The 21,837-nt window shown below is 41.7% G+C and overlaps 1 long non-coding RNA gene and 6 other non-coding genes across 7 annotated transcripts; all 7 read left to right on the plus strand.

Moving 5' to 3' along the window:
* Positions 1-2,341: 2,341 nt before the first annotated feature.
* LOC118558115 lies at positions 2,342-3,756 on the plus strand. The gene is made up of 4 exons (XR_004928159.1): positions 2,342-2,361; positions 2,967-3,010; positions 3,526-3,591; positions 3,670-3,756. It is a non-coding gene; the product is annotated as an uncharacterized LOC118558115 (long non-coding RNA).
* An 8,014-nt stretch (positions 3,757-11,770) lies between these two features.
* On the plus strand, positions 11,771-11,843 carry trnak-cuu. Its single transcript has one exon. It is a non-coding gene; the product is annotated as a tRNA-Lys (tRNA).
* Positions 11,844-14,832: 2,989 nt separating this feature from the next.
* Positions 14,833-14,905, plus strand: trnak-cuu. The gene has a single exon. It is a non-coding gene; the product is annotated as a tRNA-Lys (tRNA).
* Positions 14,906-16,364: 1,459 nt separating this feature from the next.
* Positions 16,365-16,437, plus strand: trnak-cuu. The gene has a single exon. It is a non-coding gene; the product is annotated as a tRNA-Lys (tRNA).
* Positions 16,438-17,893: 1,456 nt separating this feature from the next.
* Positions 17,894-17,966, plus strand: trnak-cuu. Its single transcript has one exon. It is a non-coding gene; the product is annotated as a tRNA-Lys (tRNA).
* Positions 17,967-19,420: 1,454 nt separating this feature from the next.
* Positions 19,421-19,493, plus strand: trnak-cuu. The gene has a single exon. It is a non-coding gene; the product is annotated as a tRNA-Lys (tRNA).
* A 1,459-nt stretch (positions 19,494-20,952) lies between these two features.
* Positions 20,953-21,025, plus strand: trnak-cuu. Its single transcript has one exon. It is a non-coding gene; the product is annotated as a tRNA-Lys (tRNA).
* The last annotated feature ends 812 nt before the right edge of the window (positions 21,026-21,837 follow it).

Below are 21,837 nucleotides of genomic sequence, written 5' to 3' on the forward strand. Positions count from 1 at the left end.
TCATTATAAATTAAGTCATTTTAAAAAGTAATGAGTGCATATGTGTTTTCAAAGCTTGAGTTACTGTTATACACGGAACATTTAGCAGGCTGCTAGCTTAGACACCTAAGGATAGCAAACAAAGTGAATGGCAATGGCAATTCATTGTGAATATTCCTGGTTCATAAAGAAATAACAATAAGACCCTACCAATTTTGAACATAAATGCAGAGAGTGGATATATGGCTTAAAATTTTTTTAACCAAATTTATCTGGCAGACACCAAAACAAAGTGGAGCACAGTAAGGTGAAGCTGTGTTGTTTTCGTAGCTTAGAAAGTGGAAGCCAGTTTCTCTTAGGACGAAAACTTTGGAGTTTCATGACCCACCCAAAGCGGCTTGTCCACGGACATTCTGAATCATTCGCTAGTATGAAAACAAACTTTATTGGTGAGATAGAAAGCCAGCTCAGCTTCTGACAATGGTGGTGATTCGGCAGCAGTAATGTGAATCCTTTGTCCGGTTATCATGCTCATATGGATCAATCCCACAGATCTTAGAGATTTTCTCGAGATAACAACCTTGAGCGCAGGGACTAGCTTGTCTGCGTACAGTCCATCGCTCTTCCCTTTAATACGGTCCATTTTCAAGCACTATGCATTCTATCCCTCCGAGCGCAGCATTCAAATCAGAAACGTAAACAAAAGCCGTTTCCCCGCAAAGTGGAGACGGCATCCCACAATGCATTGCAAACCGGGTGCCCTTTCAAGCCCCCTGAATCATTGTCGTGTAACAGGACCTAGCTTGCGACTTCATAGAATGGAAAAGCATGTTCACGTGTTATTTCTCTCTGCTTATCTCCGGATCGGTGTACCTTAAGAAGTTGCGGCAGTTGCCCGGCTGGCGGTACCCGGGGAGCGCAGGTCTGTATATGGTGACCAATAGCCACCGGGAGTCCATCTTTCGCTAGCTAATCAGACGCGCGGGTCAATCTTTTGGCGGCCAATCGTAGGGCGACGTCAATCTTTTGACGGCCAATCGTAGGGCGACGTCAATCTTTTGGCCGGCCAATAACGAGGCTACTTCAATCTTTTGGGCGGCCAATCGCTGCAGGATGCGCCACTCAATGTCCCGCCCTTAATGTATCGGCAGCTTCGGCAAGATAGTGTAGCTTTGTTGATCTGAATCCAGAGCGCGACTCGTTTGACAACTCTCGTCGATTTCGGTAAGTAATGCTTCTACTCTTGAATCATCTTTTATCATATGCGTTTCAATTAGCCCGTTTTTGCCACTAAACAATGATATTTTTACTTTATTTGGGCACTTAGTAGGAGTTTATATAAATATAACTTCTCTCATCAAATCGATCAACTGCATTTCACAGATGCATGGCTGTCTCTGGTATAGTACTGCAAAATCATTCATAAAATCTATCAAATGTCTTTTAAAAAAAGCCTGCTTGACCCTGGGAAAATATGTATATTTTTTATTTGGGTAATTATGAGGGTATATACATTTATACATTATGGGTAATTATGAGGATTTATACATGCATCATGTCTCATTGACCCTGGGAAATATGTATATTTTTTTATTTGGGTAATTATGAGGGTATATACATTTATACATTATGGGTAATTATGAGGATTATACATGCATCATGTCTCATTGACCCTGGGAAATATGTATATTTTTTTATTTGGGTAATTATGAGGGTATATACAATTTATACATTATGGGTAATTATGAGGGTTTATACATGCATCATGTCTCATTGGCCCTGGAAATACGTATATTTTTTATTTGGGTAATTATGAGGGTATATACATGCATCATGTCTCATAGAATCTGTCAAATAAATTTTTAAATGTCACAGGGAAATGTTTATAACGTTTTTTATTTGTATGCGTTTATGCCATGTTTATATAATTACAAGATGAATTAAATAGCTTTTTTGTCATTACAGAATATGTCTAAATCAAACCCCAAAAGCCACAAGGCGATGGATGACACAGAGTGGGCCTCAAGGCTTAGGTCTTTTGCTTCCTCTGGTGTTTGGCCATCACATGCAGGCAACAGACCTGCTCCAAGGCAACAAAAGTGGGTACTCCCTGTATCAGAAGGTATTTTTGTTAATAATCAAGTAGATACTGTATAATTATTTTTTACTTCAGTTTCAAAATAGTTGACAAAAACGTGAATCACATAGATTTGAGCATTAAAAACAAGAAATGATAATGTATTATGACAAAGAATAAAATTAGTAGTCAAATTCAGCTTGTGCTCTTGTTTATAGATAGAAAGTGTCCACTACAGCTGAGAGGCCAGCGGACACTTTTATCCCAACCACAAAAGTGTTTGGTGTGGGTATCATCTTCCTAAGGTAAAGTGTTTTTTTTTTTTATCTACAATTGAATATGCTGGTGAAGATTCTCGGTCATCCAGATCATGATCAATCCAGAAAAAAACCTTTGAAAACCCAAACAAAACAACTGGACTTCTATTCTAAAACTGAAGCCATTTCATCCCTCACAGAGTTAAGTGTAATAACCCTTTTAGACTCTTCCATCAGAAGAACATGAGGCTTGTTCTATCACAAGCTTGAGTTCACCTGCGCTGGTTACCAATCTTTGCCTTTAATATCAGACCATCAAAGAAAGGGGCAAGAGGTGTAAGCTGGGGTGTCTGGAGTTCACACCATGGGGTTAAGGAACAAAAGAAAAGGCAAGGGGGGGGGGGGTTACAACAAGAGGTTGGCTCACAAAGAGTGTGAGAAACATCTGTTTTTTTCCTGTGTGAAGATAAACAGTAGAACATTCTTTAATAAAAAGAAAATGATTACAATGCTTCAGCTAGAATAGAAGGCCCAGTTGTTTTTTTGCCTTTATATTGAACTACAAAGATTCATTATGCACACAGTGTAAATATTTATTTCCCATAATGTGTTCTTGGGCCATTTCTTTTTTTATTTTTTTATTTCTGGCCTAGTTATGCAACAGGTCTGTTCAACAGCAGAGGAAAAGGATTAGCAGGTAAAAAAAAGGTCATAAGGGCTAAACTTGCTTCATCACTATAAAAAGCACCTCTTAATCATTTGCATGAAATGGGCTGTCGTTGTGTCTTATATATGTGGGTTGAAGTGTGTGTGAGTTGGTGGTTTGAGGGTGCTTTGGCGCAGAATGTGCAATCGTGTTTCTGTCAGTCTGCCTCAAGCTGTGGCTACATGCGTAGCTGAAAACCACCACTGTGTAAATTAATAAAATCCCCTTACTACGGTGAAGCGCTTTGGGGGGGACTTGCTTCTAACTGTGAAACGCACTGCATAGATGGATCTCTTTCCCTAATTATAGTATTAACAATAGTATTTAGTAGTAGTAGTAGTAGTAGTAGTAGTATGTAGAAATGACATCACATGCATAAACTAGTATTCTGCTTCCTTTGAAATCACTGCTGATGTTGGCCTGCCTGATCCAGTGTGTGTGTGTGTGTGTGTGTGTGTGTGATATGCAAGTGTGTATTTGTTGTTAACATATATGTTCTGCAACAGGTGCCCACACCCTCATCTACACCCACAAGCAGTGGAGGCCAATCAAGTCAAATGAGTTCCACAGTGGTAGGTGAATTTTATTGTTCTATGTGAATGAGAACTCATAATGGCAATAACCTGTTTTGTTTTTTTGTCATTTTCCAGCTCCAGACTGCTGTTCCAATCCAACACCCCACAGCGTGCACCACATCTGGAACTCCGGCAAAAAGGCCAAAGCTCACCCTGTCTTCAGTAAATATATTTGCTCCTTTTCTAAAAATCTGTTTTAAAGTCTTGTTTTAAAGTCATCGTTTTCATATTAATGCCTTTCTTAAGTTGAAAGGTCCAGATTTGGTGGCAAGCATGTGGAGAGTGCAAAGCCAAACATAAATCTTGCACGGAAACCTTGTGTAAGCACTACTATATATGTTTATATATTTACTTTATGCTTTGAAAGTTCCTATTTTATCTAAATGTTCTTTTGTCCTTTTATTTCCAGACTAATGTAACACCTACTTGTACAAGCACAGCAGCCGATTCGTGTGAGGATCCAGTGCCAGGCCGCTCTCTTCACAACGTCTTTCAACAACAGCCACAAAGAACAGAGACCTTTATCTTGCCCCCACCTTTACCAGCTCCGAAAAGACAGAGACCGGTGGAGGAGCAAAGTTCAGCAGTGAATGCAGTTAAACATTTTTTATATATATTATCATGACATTCACATTCTACTTTTATTTTATATCTAATTTGTCCTTCTCTCTGTCTGAAGAACCCATTCCAGCCTGAGAACACTGGTGAGCTGCCACTTCTTTGGCCTAAGACCATGCCAGAGGAGGATCACCAGTGGGTTTCAACAGCCTTATTTAGAATGTCTGCCAAAGGGAAACTGGAGCTCCAGGACCATCTCCAGCTGTGGTATTTTCCCCCTCAGCCATCTCTCATTTACCACCAGCTCCCAACATCAGCCAGGTTTTTTGCTCACCCCTTACTGCTGTGGATGCGTACAGGCTGTGGAAGGTTCGGTTCCTTTGCACTGACCCTGCCTGTAAGCACACTCTGAGCAGTGGTGGTTCTTCACAGGCGGGTCCGGCAGGTGCTTGATATTGACCGTTTTTACAAACCTGGTCACAGAGACACTAATATGCTCAAAGTGCCGTCGGAGCTACCTGTCCTTGGAATAGGGAAATCTTGAGCAGCTGGACATGGCCCATCGCTCTGAGTTTAGAGTCATCCTTACCCGCCGGTATGCTGGTGCTTTTATGTGAAATATAATGATTGTTTTATTTAAAGATTTATGCATATAACACAACTGTGTTTCATATCACAGATATGCCTGTGACATCAGGGTGATACGCCTCTTGCGGGAACGAGGTCTGGGGAATGGACCGGTCCGACTCATTGGCCAGTTGAAAGAGAACCACAGTGAGGAGTGGCTGAAAAGGGTTGCGTGTTACACCCGAGCGTGTGCTGGCTTCATCAGCAAAGGTTGCCTGTTGACACCGACCTTTGAAGAGCCTCCTAAACCTGTGGCCCTTCCTAGCTATAAGTGGCTTTCAGTAGTGTACAGCCAAGATATACTTTACAGGTTGGAGGATATCAAGGCTAGTATCACCTCCACTTATGGCTCCATCTTAAAACTTGATTCAACCAGGAAGGTACATATTAATATTGTATTGTTTAATCATATAACTAGTTAAGTTTTAAATAACGTTGGTTGTCCATATAAATATTTAAATTTCTGTTTTAGATCACAAAGAAACTCTCAGGACCAGCAAAGGGCACTGCACAATGGCTGACTTCAGTTGGCAATGAGATGGGTCAAGTTCTCATCAGCGTCTTGACCGCTGGGGAGGGACCAGGTTTAGACCTGATGGCTGGTGGCTTGGTTGACAGGTATGTTAGCTGCAAAACCTTTTCAGTTACACGTCTTAAGTCAAATTATGTGTTTATTTGTATATATATATATATATATATATATATATATGTGTGTGTGTGTGTGTGTGTGTGTGTGTGTACACTAAATTTCTTCAGGTATGAGGCTGCAGGAGTGGACCCCCCTGTTGCACTCTATGTGGACTGTGGCTGCTGCAAGGAAGTGGGTGAGACCAAGTTAAAGGCCAGATTCAGTGGATGGCCTAACCTGATCGTTCGCCTTGACATCTGGCACTTTATGCGACGTCTGGCTGTGGGATGCACCACCGATGCACACCAGCTGTACCCGACATTCATGGCTCGTATGTCAGCATGTATTTTTGAGTGGGATGCTGCTGACCTTAACAAATTGAGAGAGGCAAAGAGGGCACAGCTTACAGGTCATGGCTGGACAGCTCTGACTGAGAAGCAGCTGGATCGGCAAATAACAAAAGAAGAGTTAGAGCTACACTGCAGGAGGAGAACTCGTGGAGAAGAGCAAACCATCCAGCTGTTGGATCAGCTGATCAGTGAGCTCATCAGTGACAAGGGAAAGGATGCCCTTGGTGTTCCTCTTCTGGACCCCATACGAATGCAGCATATCTGGCGTGTTCAGAAGAGGCATGTTAAGTGCATTCAGGACCCACCTGATGTAGCGCTGTACACACAGACAGGCACCATCAAGAAGGGAGGGGTCGAGCTGCAGACCCTGCGCTGTGCCAGAGGGTCAACATCTTTGGAGTCTTTCCACTGCCACTTAAATCGGTTCATTCCAGGTAAATCCAGTTTAATAATGCTCCTTAAGTTACAACAAATGCTTTGTTTTCCTGTGCTAATGATTGGTATTTATTCAAGGAAACAGTGCCAACACCTTGAACTTCCAAATCTACCTTTTGGATGGGCTACATCGCTGGAACCACAACAGGGCGGCTGCTGCTGTGGAGACAGAAACCTCTGGTTTACGCACCTACTCTGGTGAACTGGTTCATAGTGTTAACGTCGATTACGAGAGAGTTTTTGGCAAGAAGCTGGTCCCTTCTTTTACACCACCTGCAAAATATACAGGTTTCAACACTAAGTATTATGCTCATTGTCCTGTATTTAACTCTTTAATTTTTTTTGTAATCCAAAATTGGTTATGTAATTTCAGGTGAGCTGATTGGAGTGCAGTACCTACTGAGGCAGAATGACAAACCACTACAGGATATGGCACCAGATTCTGAGGAGGCAGAGACATTGCTGGAGCAAATAGAAATGCAACAGCCAGTGGAGGCTGATGAGGGCTTTGAGGAACTTGACTCTATGGAGGTCACACTAGCAGATTTGCTTTTGGACACATCCAGTAGGATCTCTTTCCTTCCTGAGCACCCCCCTATAACTCAGCTTGCTCTACCTCCTGCTGAGTCTTCTAGTTGCCAAATCAGTCACCTGCCTGAGCACCTGCCTCCATCCTCTGCTGGGCTCCAGGCCGCTCACCTGCCTCCATCCTCTGCTGGGCTCCAGGCCGCTCACCTGCCTCCATCTTCTGCTGGGCTCCAGGCCGCTCACCTGCCTCCATTCTCTGCTGGGCTCCAGGTTACTCACCTGCCTCCATCCTCTGCTGGGCTCCAGGTTACTCACCTGCCTCCATCTTCTGCTGGGCTCCAGGCCGCTCACCTGCCTCCATCCTCTGCTGGGCTCCAGGTTACTCACCTGCCTCCATCTTCTGCTGGGCTCCAGGCCGCTCACCTGCCTCCATCCTCTGCTGGGCTCCAGGCCACTCACCTGCCTCCATCCTCTGCTGGGCTCCAGGCCGCTCACCTGCCTCCATCCTCTGCTGGGCTCCAGGCCGCTCACCTGCCTCCATTCTCTGCTGGGCTCCAGGCCGCTCACCTGCCTCCATCTTCTGCTGGGCTCCAGGCCGCTCACCTGCCTCCATCCTCTGCTGGGCTCCAGGTTACTCACCTGCCTCCATCCTCTGCTGGGCTCCAGGCCGCTCACCTGCCTCCATTCTCTGCTGGGCTCCAGGCCGCTCACCTGCCTCCATCTTCTGCTGGGCTCCAGGCCGCTCACCTGCCTCCATCCTCTGCTGGGCTCCAGGTTACTCACCTGCCTCCATCCTCTGCTGGGCTCCAGGTTACTCACCTGCCTCCATCTTCTGCTGGGCTCCAGGCCGCTCACCTGCCTCCATCTTCTGCTGGGCTCCAGGCCGCTCACCTGCCTCCATCCTCTGCTGGGCTCCAGGTTACTCACCTGCCTCCATCCTCTGCTGGGCTCCAGGTTACTCACCTGCCTCCATCTTCTGCTGGGCTCCAGGCCGCTCACCTGCCTCCATCTTCTGCTGGGCTCCAGGCCGCTCACCTGCCTCCATCCTCTGCTGGGCTCCAGGTTACTCACCTGCCTCCATCCTCTGCTGGGCTCCAGGTTACTCACCTGCCTCCATCCTCTGCTGGGCTCCAGGTTACTCACCTGCCTCCATCTTCTGCTGGGCTCCAGGCCGCTCACCTGCCTCCATCCTCTGCTGGGCTCCAGGCCGCTCACCTGCCTCCATCCTCTGCTGGGCTCCAGGCCGCTCACCTGCCTCCATCTTCTGCTGGGCTCCAGGCTACTGTTTCATCCGGGTTACCTGGGCTAACTACTTCTGAACAAATTGTAAGTTAAATATCAGTGTGTTTTGAAAATTGTTCATGGTTTATCTTTTTGAGATACTTAATGCAATTTTTCTCCACAGGCTGTTGATGAACACAGTAGGGCAGGACTGGATCGGGTGGATGAGCTTGCAGAGTACCTGGTGGAACTAAGAAATGAAAAAGGCCTAACAATCTCAAACCAGCAGGCCGCCACCATTGTGGGTCTTTGGCAAAACCTGGACAGATATGATAAAGACCGGATTGTTTATGCTGCACGACACCAGAAACGGCAGCTTACAGGTCGATTTAGGTCCCCCAAAAAAAAGGCAGTTTATGCAGGCGTTGAGAGCACAAAAAGGCATGTGCTTGGTTCTTCTGGTTCTGCTGCTCAATGGCCAGATTGTAGCCGCCTAGTTGAGATGATTTTTGTCAGGTTGTGCAACATTCATGGTAGCCCCAAAAAAATTGGAAACCAGACCTTTTCAAGATGGTCATTAATTCTAAATGATTATAAAAAGATTCGACAGCTAATTTTGAATAATGGCATTATTATGCAAGACACAACCCTCCAACTTGTCACTGTAAATCAGACCACCTTAATACAGTGGCATAACAAAAGATTTAAGGCCCAAGATGTTGCCATTCTGATGCAAGGGCTGGTGCTGCCTCAGGAACGGCCCGTTGCCATTGAACCACTTCTGCCAGTTAACACTAAGCCCACACAAGTCACACCACACAAACACGAACACAGTTACAACCTGCCCCCTGACATCACTGGCCAAGCAAAAACAAAACTCAATGTCAAAGACAGAGCTGAGCTGAAAAATATTAAACCAAAACCGCCTGCACCTCACCAAAATATTATTTACATGCCACTCCAAATCCCACCAACCGCTGCAGCAGCTAGCAATTTGCCACGACTTCTGCTGCCATCCCCCACTGCACCAAACGTTATATGCCCAACATATTTTCCGGGAACCCCTACATCTACTACACAAACCCAAAACACAGCCCAAAAAGAGAAGCGCAAATACACAAGAACAGTCACATCCAACCGATGCACTAAATGTGATGAGCCACGCACCACAGAGACCGGCCATAGCCAATACAAAGGCAGGATTTACTGCCCAAACACTGAGACACTAACCAAAGAGCAGTGGCTCAGACAGATGAGAAGATAACGGAGTGAAGCTATGTTCAGTGTTTTATAAGATTTTGGTATTTTTATTTAATTATTATGCATACATACATTTATTATATATTATTTATTGTATATATACTTTATATATTATGTCTTTATACTAATTATATAATTAATATGGCTATACACTAGGACATTATGTCTACATGCTATATAATTATGTCTATACAGTATATATTATGTTTATAAACTACTAACATAATTGTTATTATATACACTGTATATATATATATATAAATAAATAAATAAATATATAAATAAATAAATATATATATAAATAAATATGTAAAAACTATATATTGTCTCTATATGCTATAATTGTCTATACACTAATTATACAATGTCTACACACTATGTGTATATACGTGATTTATTTATATATTTTATATATATATATATGTAAGAATGTTACGGGGTGTTTGTGTGTACATTGCATTGTTTTAAATAAAACAAAAAAAAATACAATAACTCATTTCATTGGCCTCTTTGTTTAGATATTTCCTGATAATGACTGTAATTTGCTCTGGAGCAAAAATACATCCAGTACGCCGATAAATCCTAATAGATTGCAGCATACTCTACATTTGATTAAATTGAGATATACAGTGCAAGAAATGCACATTGATTTTTGCTGAAATTTCCTGTTTGATAAAAGTGTTTGTGCCCAAATGTGCTTATTTTTGGAATACATTCAAGAGTTATGTTATGTGTCTCCTGCCTGGTTAACTAATTGAGTCCAAAAAAGAAATCATGTTTAGATTACATTATTTTATCAGTCTATAGATCTATGATAGTGTGTCACTTTGTGAGGTTGTAAAATTTAGCTTAAATGTTTAAAAACGTTCCACAAATTACAAAAGGCAAATTTATGTGTTTAAAGTCAACAAATTAAGCTGTTTTAGTGGCAACAAAAGTGTACCACAGCGGGATTCGAACCCACGTTTCGCGTACTTCTCTCCCCCCCCCTTCTCCCCCTCCCCCCCAATTCTTCCCCATCTTATACAGACAATTGTTCCCCAGCTTTGGCGGAGTCGGTAGAGCATGAGACTCTTAATCTCAGGGTCGTGGGTTCGAGCCCCACGTTGGGCGTATGCTCCTGATATATGCTTTCATTCTTCATCAAGGTATGGGAGACTCTTACTTCTTGAGTAAAAACCCATTTCCTTCTGTAATTCTGCTGTCACTTTGTGCAATTCTGTAATTTGAAGTGCTTGTACAATTTAGACAATGTCTTTGCATTGTGTTATAGCAAAAAGCCTATTATGGGCTTATTGTTTTTCTTTTTCTTTTTTTGATGCACACTGACAGATTTTTCAATACGGTGAACGTGGCGTGATGATGAGAACCCTTCTTTACTGCTAGACATAAACTCACATTGCCACATAAACTCACATTGCCGTATCGCAATATGTGTGTGTTCAGCGTATTTTCAGACTGGTAAATTTGAATCAAAGCTTGTTGGGCTTTTTAAGTGCTTTATAAATAAAGTCGTATTGTACTGTATTTTACTTTGAGCTTTAAGCAGGCTGCTTGTGCTAGACTAGCAAGCGGAGGCTAACAAAAAAAGTAGGAGTAAAGGAGAGCCTCTTATTCTGTCACGCTTAGGAGATTAATTTAGACATTATATCCTAAATTGTCATCCCTTCTTGGAGGTTATCTGTGATATTTCATTATAAATTAAGTCATTTTAAAAAGTAATGAGTGCATATGTGTTTTCAAAGCTTGAGTTACTGTTATACACGGAACATTTAGCAGGCTGCTAGCTTAGACACCTAAGGATAGCAAACAAAGTGAATGGCAATGGCAATTCATTGTGAATATTCCCTGGTTCATAAAGAAATAAACAATAAGACCCTACCAATTTTGAACATAAATGCAGAGTGGATATATGGCTTAAAATTATTTTAAACAAATTTATCTGGCAGACACCAAAACAGAAGTGGAGCACAGTAAGGTGAAGCTGTGTTGTTTTCGTAGCTCAGAAATGACAAGTTTTCTCTTTAGGACGAAAACTTTGGAGTTTCATGACCCACCCAAAGCGGCCTTGTCCACGGACATTTCTGAATCATTCGCTAGTATGAAAACAAACTTTATTGGTGAGATAGAAAGCAAGCTCAGCTTCTGACAATGGTGGTGATTCGGCAGCAGGTCATGTGAATCCTTTGTCCGGTTATCATGCTCATATGGATCAATCCCACAGATCTTAGAGATTTTCTCGAGATAACAAACCTTGAGCGCAGGGACTAGCTTGTCTGCGTACAGTCCATCGCTCTTCCCTTTAATACGGTCCATTTTTCAAGCACTATGCATATCTATCCCTCCGAGCGCAGCATTCAAATCAGAAACGTAAACAAAAGCCGTTTCCCCGCAAAGTGGAGACGGCATCCCACAATGCATTGCAAAATCGGGTGCCCTTTCAAGCCCCCTGAATCATTGTCGTGTAACAGGACCTAGCTTGCGACTTCATAGAATGGAAAAGCATGTTCACGTGTTATTTCTCTCTGCTTATCTCCGGATCGGTGTACCTTAAGAAGTTGCGGCAGTTGCCCGGCTAGCTCAGTCGGTAGAGCATGAGACTCTTAATCTCAGGGTCGTGGGTTCGAGCCCCACGTTGGGCGTATGCTCCTGATATATGCTTTCATTCTTCATCAAGGTATGGGAGACTCTTACTTCTTGAGTAAAAACCCATTTCCTTCTGTAATTCTGCTGTCACTTTGTGCAATTCTGTAATTTGAAGTGCTTGTACAATTTAGACAATGTCTTTGCATTGTGTTATAGCAAAAAGCCTATTATGGGCTTATTGTTTTTCTTTTTCTTTTTTTGATGCACACTGACAGATTTTTCAATACGGTGAACGTGGCGTGATGATGAGAACCCTTCTTTACTGCTAGACATAAACTCACATTGCCACATAAACTCACATTGCCGTATCGCAATATGTGTGTGTGTTCAGCGTATTTTCAGACTGGTAAATTTGAATCAAAGCTTGTTGGGCTTTTTAAGTGCTTTATAAATAAAGTCGTATTGTACTGTATTTTACGCTGAGCTTTAAGCAGGCTGCTAGTGCTAGACTAGCAAGCAGAGGCTAGCAAAAGAAAGTAGGAGTAAAGGAGAGCCTCTTATTCTGTCACGCTTAGGAGATTAATTTAGACATTATATCCTAAATTGTCATCCCTTCTTGGAGGTTATCTGTGATATTTCATTATAAATTAAGTCATTTTAAAAAGTAATGAGTGCATATGTGTTTTCAAAGCTTGAGTTACTGTTATACACGGAACATTTAGCAGGCTGCTAGCTTAGACACCTAAGGATAGCAAACAAAGTGAATGGCAATGGCAATTCATTGTGAATATTCCCTGGTTCATAAAGAAATAAACAATAAGACCCTACCAATTTTGAACATAAATGCAGAGTGGATATATGGCTTAAAATTTTTTTAAACAAATTTATCTGGCAGACACCAAAACAGAAGTGGAGCACAGTAAGGTGAAGCTGTGTTGTTTTCGTAGCTCAGAAATGACAAGTTTTCTCTTTAGGACGAAAACTTTGGAGTTTCATGACCCACCCAAAGCGGCCTTGTCCACGGACATTTCTGAATCATTCGCTAGTATGAAAACAAACTTTATTGGTGAGATAGAAAGCAAGCTCAGCTTCTGACAATGGTGGTGATTCGGCAGCAGGTCATGTGAATCCTTTGTCCGGTTATCATGCTCATATGGATCAATCCCACAGATCTTAGAGATTTTCTCGAGATAACAAACCTTGAGCGCAGGGACTAGCTTGTCTGCGTACAGTCCATCGCTCTTCCCTTTAATACGGTCCATTTTTCAAGCACTATGCATATCTATCCCTCCGAGCGCAGCATTCAAATCAGAAACGTAAACAAAAGCCGTTTCCCCGCAAAGTGGAGACGGCATCCCACAATGCATTGCAAAATCGGGTGCCCTTTCAAGCCCCCTGAATCATTGTCGTGTAACAGGACCTAGCTTGCGACTTCATAGAATGGAAAAGCATGTTCACGTGTTATTTCTCTCTGCTTATCTCCGGATCGGTGTACCTTAAGAAGTTGCGGCAGTTGCCCGGCTAGCTCAGTCGGTAGAGCATGAGACTCTTAATCTCAGGGTCGTGGGTTCAAGCCCCACGTTGGGCGTATGCTCCTGATATATGCTTTCATTCTTCATCAAGGTATGGGAGACTCTTACTTCTTGAGTAAAAACCCATTTCCTTCTGTAATTCTGCTGTCACTTTGTGCAATTCTGTAATTTGAAGTGCTTGTACAATTTAGACAATGTCTTTGCATTGTGTTATAGCAAAAAGCCTATTATGGGCTTATTGTTTTTCTTTTTCTTTTTTTGATGCACACTGACAGATTTTTCAATACGGTGAACGTGGCGTGATGATGAGAACCCTTCTTTACTGCTAGACATAAACTCACATTGCCACATAAACTCACATTGCCGTATCGCAATATGTGTGTGTTCAGCGTATTTTCAGACTGGTAAATTTGAATCAAAGCTTGTTGGGCTTTTTAAGTGCTTTATAAATAAAGTCGTATTGTACTGTATTTTACGCTGAGCTTTAAGCAGGCTGCTAGTGCTAGACTAGCAAGCAGAGGCTAGCAAAAGAAAGTAGGAGTAAAGGAGAGCCTCTTATTCTGTCACGCTTAGGAGATTAATTTAGACATTATATCCTAAATTGTCATCCCTTCTTGGAGGTTATCTGTGATATTTCATTATAAATTAAGTCATTTTAAAAAGTAATGAGTGCATATGTGTTTTCAAAGCTTAAGTTACTGTTATACACGGAACATTTAGCAGGCTGCTAGCTTAGACACCTAAGGATAGCAAACAAAGTGAATGGCAATGGCAATTCATTGTGAATATTCCCTGGTTCATAAAGAAATAAACAATAAGACCCTACCAATTTTGAACATAAATGCAGAGTGGATATATGGCTTAAAATTTTTTTAAACAAATTTATCTGGCAGACACCAAAACAGAAGTGGAGCACAGTAAGGTGAAGCTGTGTTGTTTTCGTAGCTCAGAAATGACAAGTTTTCTCTTTAGGACGAAAACTTTGGAGTTTCATGACCCACCCAAAGCGGCCTTGTCCACGGACATTTCTGAATCATTCGCTAGTATGAAAACAAACTTTATTGGTGAGATAGAAAGCAAGCTCAGCTTCTGACAATGGTGGTGATTCGGCAGCAGGTCATGTGAATCCTTTGTCCGGTTATCATGCTCATATGGATCAATCCCACAGATCTTAGAGATTTTCTCGAGATAACAAACCTTGAGCGCAGGGACTAGCTTGTCTGCGTACAGTCCATCGCTCTTCCCTTTAATACGGTCCATTTTTCAAGCACTATGCATATCTATCCCTCCGAGCGCAGCATTCAAATCAGAAACGTAAACAAAAGCCGTTTCCCCGCAAAGTGGAGACGGCATCCCACAATGCATTGCAAAATCGGGTGCCCTTTCAAGCCCCCTGAATCATTGTCGTGTAACAGGACCTAGCTTGCGACTTCATAGAATGGAAAAGCATGTTCACGTGTTATTTCTCTCTGCTTATCTCCGGATCGGTGTACCTTAAGAAGTTGCGGCAGTTGCCCGGCTAGCTCAGTCGGTAGAGCATGAGACTCTTAATCTCAGGGTCGTGGGTTCGAGCCCCACGTTGGGCGTATGCTCCTGATATATGCTTTCATTCTTCATCAAGGTATGGGAGACTCTTACTTCTTGAGTAAAAACCCATTTCCTTCTGTAATTCTGCTGTCACTTTGTGCAATTCTGTAATTTGAAGTGCTTGTACAATTTAGACAATGTCTTTGCATTGTGTTATAGCAAAAAGCCTATTATGGGCTTATTGTTTTTCTTTTTCTTTTTTTGATGCACACTGACAGATTTTTCAATACGGTGAACGTGGCGTGATGATGAGAACCCTTCTTTACTGCTAGACATAAACTCACATTGCCACATAAACTCACATTGCCGTATCGCAATATGTGTGTGTGTTCAGCGTATTTTCAGACTGGTAAATTTGAATCAAAGCTTGTTGGGCTTTTTAAGTGCTTTATAAATAAAGTCGTATTGTACTGTATTTTACGCTGAGCTTTAAGCAGGCTGCTAGTGCTAGACTAGCAAGCAGAGGCTAGCAAAAGAAAGTAGGAGTAAAGGAGAGCCTCTTATTCTGTCACGCTTAGGAGATTAATTTAGACATTATATCCTAAATTGTCATCCCTTCTTGGAGGTTATCTGTGATATTTCATTATAAATTAAGTCATTTTAAAAAGTAATGAGTGCATATGTGTTTTCAAAGCTTGAGTTACTGTTATACACGGAACATTTAGCAGGCTGCTAGCTTAGACACCTAAGGATAGCAAACAAAGTGAATGGCAATGGCAATTCATTGTGAATATTCCCTGGTTCATAAAGAAATAAACAATAAGACCCTACCAATTTTGAACATAAATGCAGAGTGGATATATGGCTTAAAATTTTTTTAAACAAATTTATCTGGCAGACACCAAAACAGAAGTGGAGCACAGTAAGGTGAAGCTGTGTTGTTTTCGTAGCTCAGAAATGACAAGTTTTCTCTTTAGGACGAAAACTTTGGAGTTTCATGACCCACCCAAAGCGGCCTTGTCCACGGACATTTCTGAATCATTCGCTAGTATGAAAACAAACTTTATTGGTGAGATAGAAAGCAAGCTCAGCTTCTGACAATGGTGGTGATTCGGCAGCAGGTCATGTGAATCCTTTGTCCGGTTATCATGCTCATATGGATCAATCCCACAGATCTTAGAGATTTTCTCGAGATAACAAACCTTGAGCGCAGGGACTAGCTTGTCTGCGTACAGTCCATCGCTCTTCCCTTTAATACGGTCCATTTTTCAAGCACTATGCATATCTATCCCTCCGAGCGCAGCATTCAAATCAGAAACGTAAACAAAAGCCGTTTCCCCGCAAAGTGGAGACGGCATCCCACAATGCATTGCAAAATCGGGTGCCCTTTCAAGCCCCCTGAATCATTGTCGTGTAACAGGACCTAGCTTGCGACTTCATAGAATGGAAAAGCATGTTCACGTGTTATTTCTCTCTGCTTATCTCCGGATCGGTGTACCTTAAGAAGTTGCGGCAGTTGCCCGGCTAGCTCAGTCGGTAGAGCATGAGACTCTTAATCTCAGGGTCGTGGGTTCGAGCCCCACGTTGGGCGTATGCTCCTGATATATGCTTTCATTCTTCATCAAGGTATGGGAGACTCTTACTTCTTGAGTAAAAACCCATTTCCTTCTGTAATTCTGCTGTCACTTTGTGCAATTCTGTAATTTGAAGTGCTTGTACAATTTAGACAATGTCTTTGCATTGTGTTATAGCAAAAAGCCTATTATGGGCTTATTGTTTTTCTTTTTCTTTTTTTGATGCACACTGACAGATTTTTCAATACGGTGAACGTGGCGTGATGATGAGAACCCTTCTTTACTGCTAGACATAAACTCACATTGCCACATAAACTCACATTGCCGTATCGCAATATGTGTGTGTTCAGCGTATTTTCAGACTGGTAAATTTGAATCAAAGCTTGTTGGGCTTTTTAAGTGCTTTATAAATAAAGTCGTATTGTACTGTATTTTACGCTGAGCTTTAAGCAGGCTGCTAGTGCTAGACTAGCAAGCAGAGGCTAGCAAAAGAAAGTAGGAGTAAAGGAGAGCCTCTTATTCTGTCACGCTTAGGAGATTAATTTAGACATTATATCCTAAATTGTCATCCCTTCTTGGAGGTTATCTGTGATATTTCATTATAAATTAAGTCATTTTAAAAAGTAATGAGTGCATATGTGTTTTCAAAGCTTAAGTTACTGTTATACACGGAACATTTAGCAGGCTGCTAGCTTAGACACCTAAGGATAGCAAACAAAGTGAATGGCAATGGCAATTCATTGTGAATATTCCCTGGTTCATAAAGAAATAAACAATAAGACCCTACCAATTTTGAACATAAATGCAGAGTGGATATATGGCTTAAAATTTTTTTAAACAAATTTATCTGGCAGACACCAAAACAGAAGTGGAGCACAGTAAGGTGAAGCTGTGTTGTTTTCGTAGCTCAGAAATGACAAGTTTTCTCTTTAGGACGAAAACTTTGGAGTTTCATGACCCACCCAAAGCGGCCTTGTCCACGGACATTTCTGAATCATTCGCTAGTATGAAACAAACTTTATTGGTGAGATAGAAAGCAAGCTCAGCTTCTGACAATGGTGGTGATTCGGCAGCAGGTCATGTGAATCCTTTGTCCGGTTATCATGCTCATATGGATCAATCCCACAGATCTTAGAGATTTTCTCGAGATAACAAACCTTGAGCGCAGGGACTAGCTTGTCTGCGTACAGTCCATCGCTCTTCCCTTTAATACGGTCCATTTTTCAAGCACTTTGCATATCTATCCCTCCGAGCGCAGCATTCAAATCAGAAACGTAAACAAAAGCCGTTTCCCCGCAAAGTGGAGACGGCATCCCACAATGCATTGCAAAATCGGGTGCCCTTTCAAGCCCCCTGAATCATTGTCGTGTAACAGGACCTAGCTTGCGACTTTATAGAATGGAAAAGCATGTTCACGTGTTATTTCTCTCTGCTTATCTCCGGATCGGTGTACCTTAAGAAGTTGCGGAAGTTGCCCGGCTAGCTCAGTCGGTAGAGCATGAGACTCTTAATCTCAGGGTCGTGGGTTCGAGCCCCACGTTGGGCGTATGCTCCTGATATATGCTTTCATTCTTCATCAAGGTATGGGAGACTCTTACTTCTTGAGTAAAAACCCATTTCCTTCTGTAATTCTGCTGTCACTTTGTGCAATTCTGTAATTTGAAGTGCTTGTACAATTTAGACAATGTCTTTGCATTGTGTTATAGCAAAAAGCCTATTATGGGCTTATTGTTTTTCTTTTTCTTTTTTTGATGCACACTGACAGATTTTTCAATACGGTGAACGTGGCGTGATGATGAGAACCCTTCTTTACTGCTAGACATAAACTCACATTGCCACATAAACTCACATTGCCGTATCGCAATATGTGTGTGTTCAGCGTATTTTCAGACTGGTAAATTTGAATCAAAGCTTGTTGGGCTTTTTAAGTGCTTTATAAATAAAGTCGTATTGTACTGTATTTTACGCTGAGCTTTAAGCAGGCTGCTAGTGCTAGACTAGCAAGCAGAGGCTAGCAAAAGAAAGTAGGAGTAAAGGAGAGCCTCTTATTCTGTCACGCTTAGGAGATTAATTTAGACATTATATCCTAAATTGTCATCCCTTCTTGGAGGTTATCTGTGATATTTCATTATAAATTAAGTCATTTTAAAAGTAATGAGTGCATATGTGTTTTCAAAGCTTAAGTTACTGTTATACACGGAACATTTAGCAGGCTGCTAGCTTAGACACCTAAGGATAGCAAACAAAGTGAATGGCAATGGCAATTCATTGTGAATATTCCCTGGTTCATAAAGAAATAAACAATAAGACCCTACCAATTTTGAACATAATGCAGAGTGGATATATGGCTTAAAATTTTTTTAAACAAATTTATCTGGCAGACACCAAAACAGAAGTGGAGCACAGTAAGGTGAAGCTGTGTTGTTTTCGTAGCTCAGAAATGACAAGTTTTCTCTTTAGGACGAAAACTTTGGAGTTTCATGACCCACCCAAAGCGGCCTTGTCCACGGACATTTCTGAATCATTCGCTAGTATGAAAACAAACTTTATTGGTGAGATAGAAAGCAAGCTCAGCTTCTGACAATGGTGGTGATTCGGCAGCAGGTCATGTGAATCCTTTGTCCGGTTATCATGCTCATATGGATCAATCCCACAGATCTTAGAGATTTTCTCGAGATAACAAACCTTGAGCGCAGGGACTAGCTTGTCTGCGTACAGTCCATCGCTCTTCCCTTTAATACGGTCCATTTTTCAAGCACTTTGCATATCTATCCCTCCGAGCGCAGCATTCAAATCAGAAACGTAAACAAAAGCCGTTTCCCCGCAAAGTGGAGACGGCATCCCACAATGCATTGCAAATCGGGTGCCCTTTCAAGCCCCCTGAATCATTGTCGTGTAACAGGACCTAGCTTGCGACTTCATAGAATGGAAAAGCATGTTCACGTGTTATTTCTCTCTGCTTATCTCCGGATCGGTGTACCTTAAGAAGTTGCGGAAGTTGCCCGGCTAGCTCAGTCGGTAGAGCATGAGACTCTTAATCTCATGGTCGTGGGTTCGAGCCCCACGTTGGGCGTATGCTCTTTATATAAGCTATCATTCTTCATCAAGGTATGGGAGACTCTTACTTCTTGAGTAAAAACCAATTTCCTTCTGTAATTCTGCTGTCACTTTGTGCAATTCTGTAATTTGAAGTGCTTGTACAATTTAGACACTGTCTTTGCATTGTGTTATAGCAAAAAGCCTATTATGGGCTTATTGTTTTTTCTTTTTCTTTTTTTGATGCACACTGACAGATTTTTCAATACGGTGAACGTGGCGTGATGATGAGAACCCTTCTTTACTGCTAGACATAAACTCACATTGCCACATAAACTCACATTGCCGTATCGAATATGTGTGTGTTCAGCGTATTTTCAGACTGGTAAATTTGAATCAAAGCTTGGTGGGCTTTTAAGTGCTTTATAAATAAGTCGTATTGTACTGTATTTTACGCTGAGCTTTAAGCAGGCTGCTAGTGCTAGACTAGCAAGCAGAGGCTAGCAAAAGAAAGTAGGAGTAAAGGAGAGCCTCTTATTCTGTCACGCTTAGGAGATTAATTTAGACATTATATCCTAAATTGTCATCCCTTCTTGGAGGTTATCTGTGATATTTCATTATAAATTAAGTCATTTTAAAAAGTAATGAGTGCATATGTGTTTTCAAAGCTTAAGTTACTGTTATACACGGAACATTTAGCAGGCTGCTAGCTTAGACACCTAAGGATAGCAAACAAAGTGAATGGCAATGGCAATTCATTGTGAATATTCCCTGGTTCATAAAGAAATAAACAATAAGACCCTACCAATTTTGAACATAAATGCAGAGTGGATATATGGCTTAAAATTTTTTTAAACAAATTTATCTGGCAGACACCAAAAACAGAAGTGGAGCACAGTAAGGTGAAGCTGTGTTGTTTTCGTAGCTCAGAAATGACAAGTTTTCTCTTTAGGACGAAAACTTTGGAGTTTCATGACCCACCCAAAGCGGCCTTGTCCACGGACATTCTGAATCATTCGCTAGTATGAAAACAAACTTTATTGGTGAGATAGAAAGCAAGCTCAGCTTCTGACAATGGTGGTGATTCGGCAGCAGGTCATGTGAATCCTTTGTCCGGTTATCATGCTCATATGGATCAATCCCACAGATCTTAGAGATTTTTCTCGAGATAACAAACCTTGAGCGCAGGGACTAGCTTGTCTGCGTACAGTCCATCGCTCTTCCCTTTAATACGGTCCATTTTTCAAGCACTATGCATATCTATCCCTCCAAGCGCAGCATTCAATCAGAAAACGTAAACAAAAGCCGTTTCCCCTGCAAAGTGGAGACGGCATCCCCACAATGCATTGCAAAATCGGGTGCCCTTTCAAGCCCCCTGAATCATTGTCGTGTAACAGGACCTAGCTTGCGACTTTTATAGAATGGAAAAGCATGTTCACGTGTTATTTCTCTCTGCTTATCTCCGGATCGGTGTACCTTAAGAAGTTGTGGCAGTTGCCCGGCTAGCTCAGTCGGTAGAGCATGAGACTCTTAATCTCAGGGTCGTGGGTTCGAGCCCCACGTTGGGCGTATGCTCTTTATATAAGCTATCATTCTTCATCAAGGTATGGGAGACTCTACTTCTTGAGTAAAAACCCATTTCCTTCTGTAATTCTGCTGTCACTTTGTGCAATTCTGTAATTTGAAGTGCTTGTACAATTTAGACAATGTCTTTGCATTGTGTTATAGCAAAAAGCCTATTATGGGCTTATGTTTTTCTTTTTCTTTTTTGATGCACACTGACAGATTTTTCAATACGGTGAACGTGGCGTGATGATGAGAACCCTTCTTTACTGCTAGACATAAACTCACATTGCCACATAAACTCACATTGCCGTATCGCAATTGTGTGTGTTCAGCGTATTTTCAGAACTGGTAAATTTGAATCAAAGCTTGTTGGGCTTTTTAAGTGCTTTATAAATAAAGTCGTATTGTACTGTATTTTACGCTGAGCTTTAAGCAGGCTGCTAGTGCTAGACTAGCAAGCAGAGGCTAGCAAAAGAAAGTAGGAGTAAAGGAGAGCCTCTTATTCTGTCACGCTTAGGAGATTAATTTAGACATTATATCCTAAATTGTCATCCCTTCTTGGAGGTTATCTGTGATATTTCATTATAAATTAAGTCATTTTAAAAAGTAATGAGTGCATATGTGTTTTTCAAAGCTTGAGTTACTGTTATACACGGAACATTTAGCAGGCTGCTAGCTTAGACACCTAAGGATAGCAAACAAAGTGAATGGCAATGGCAATTCATTGTGAATATTCCCTGGTTCATAAAGAAATAAACAATAAGACCCTACCAATTTTGAACATAAATGCAGAGTGGATATATGGCTTAAAATTT

This window comes from Fundulus heteroclitus, unplaced genomic scaffold (assembly GCF_011125445.2).
Source record: "Fundulus heteroclitus isolate FHET01 unplaced genomic scaffold, MU-UCD_Fhet_4.1 scaffold_1009, whole genome shotgun sequence".
Classification (NCBI taxonomy): Eukaryota; Metazoa; Chordata; class Actinopteri; order Cyprinodontiformes; family Fundulidae; genus Fundulus; species Fundulus heteroclitus.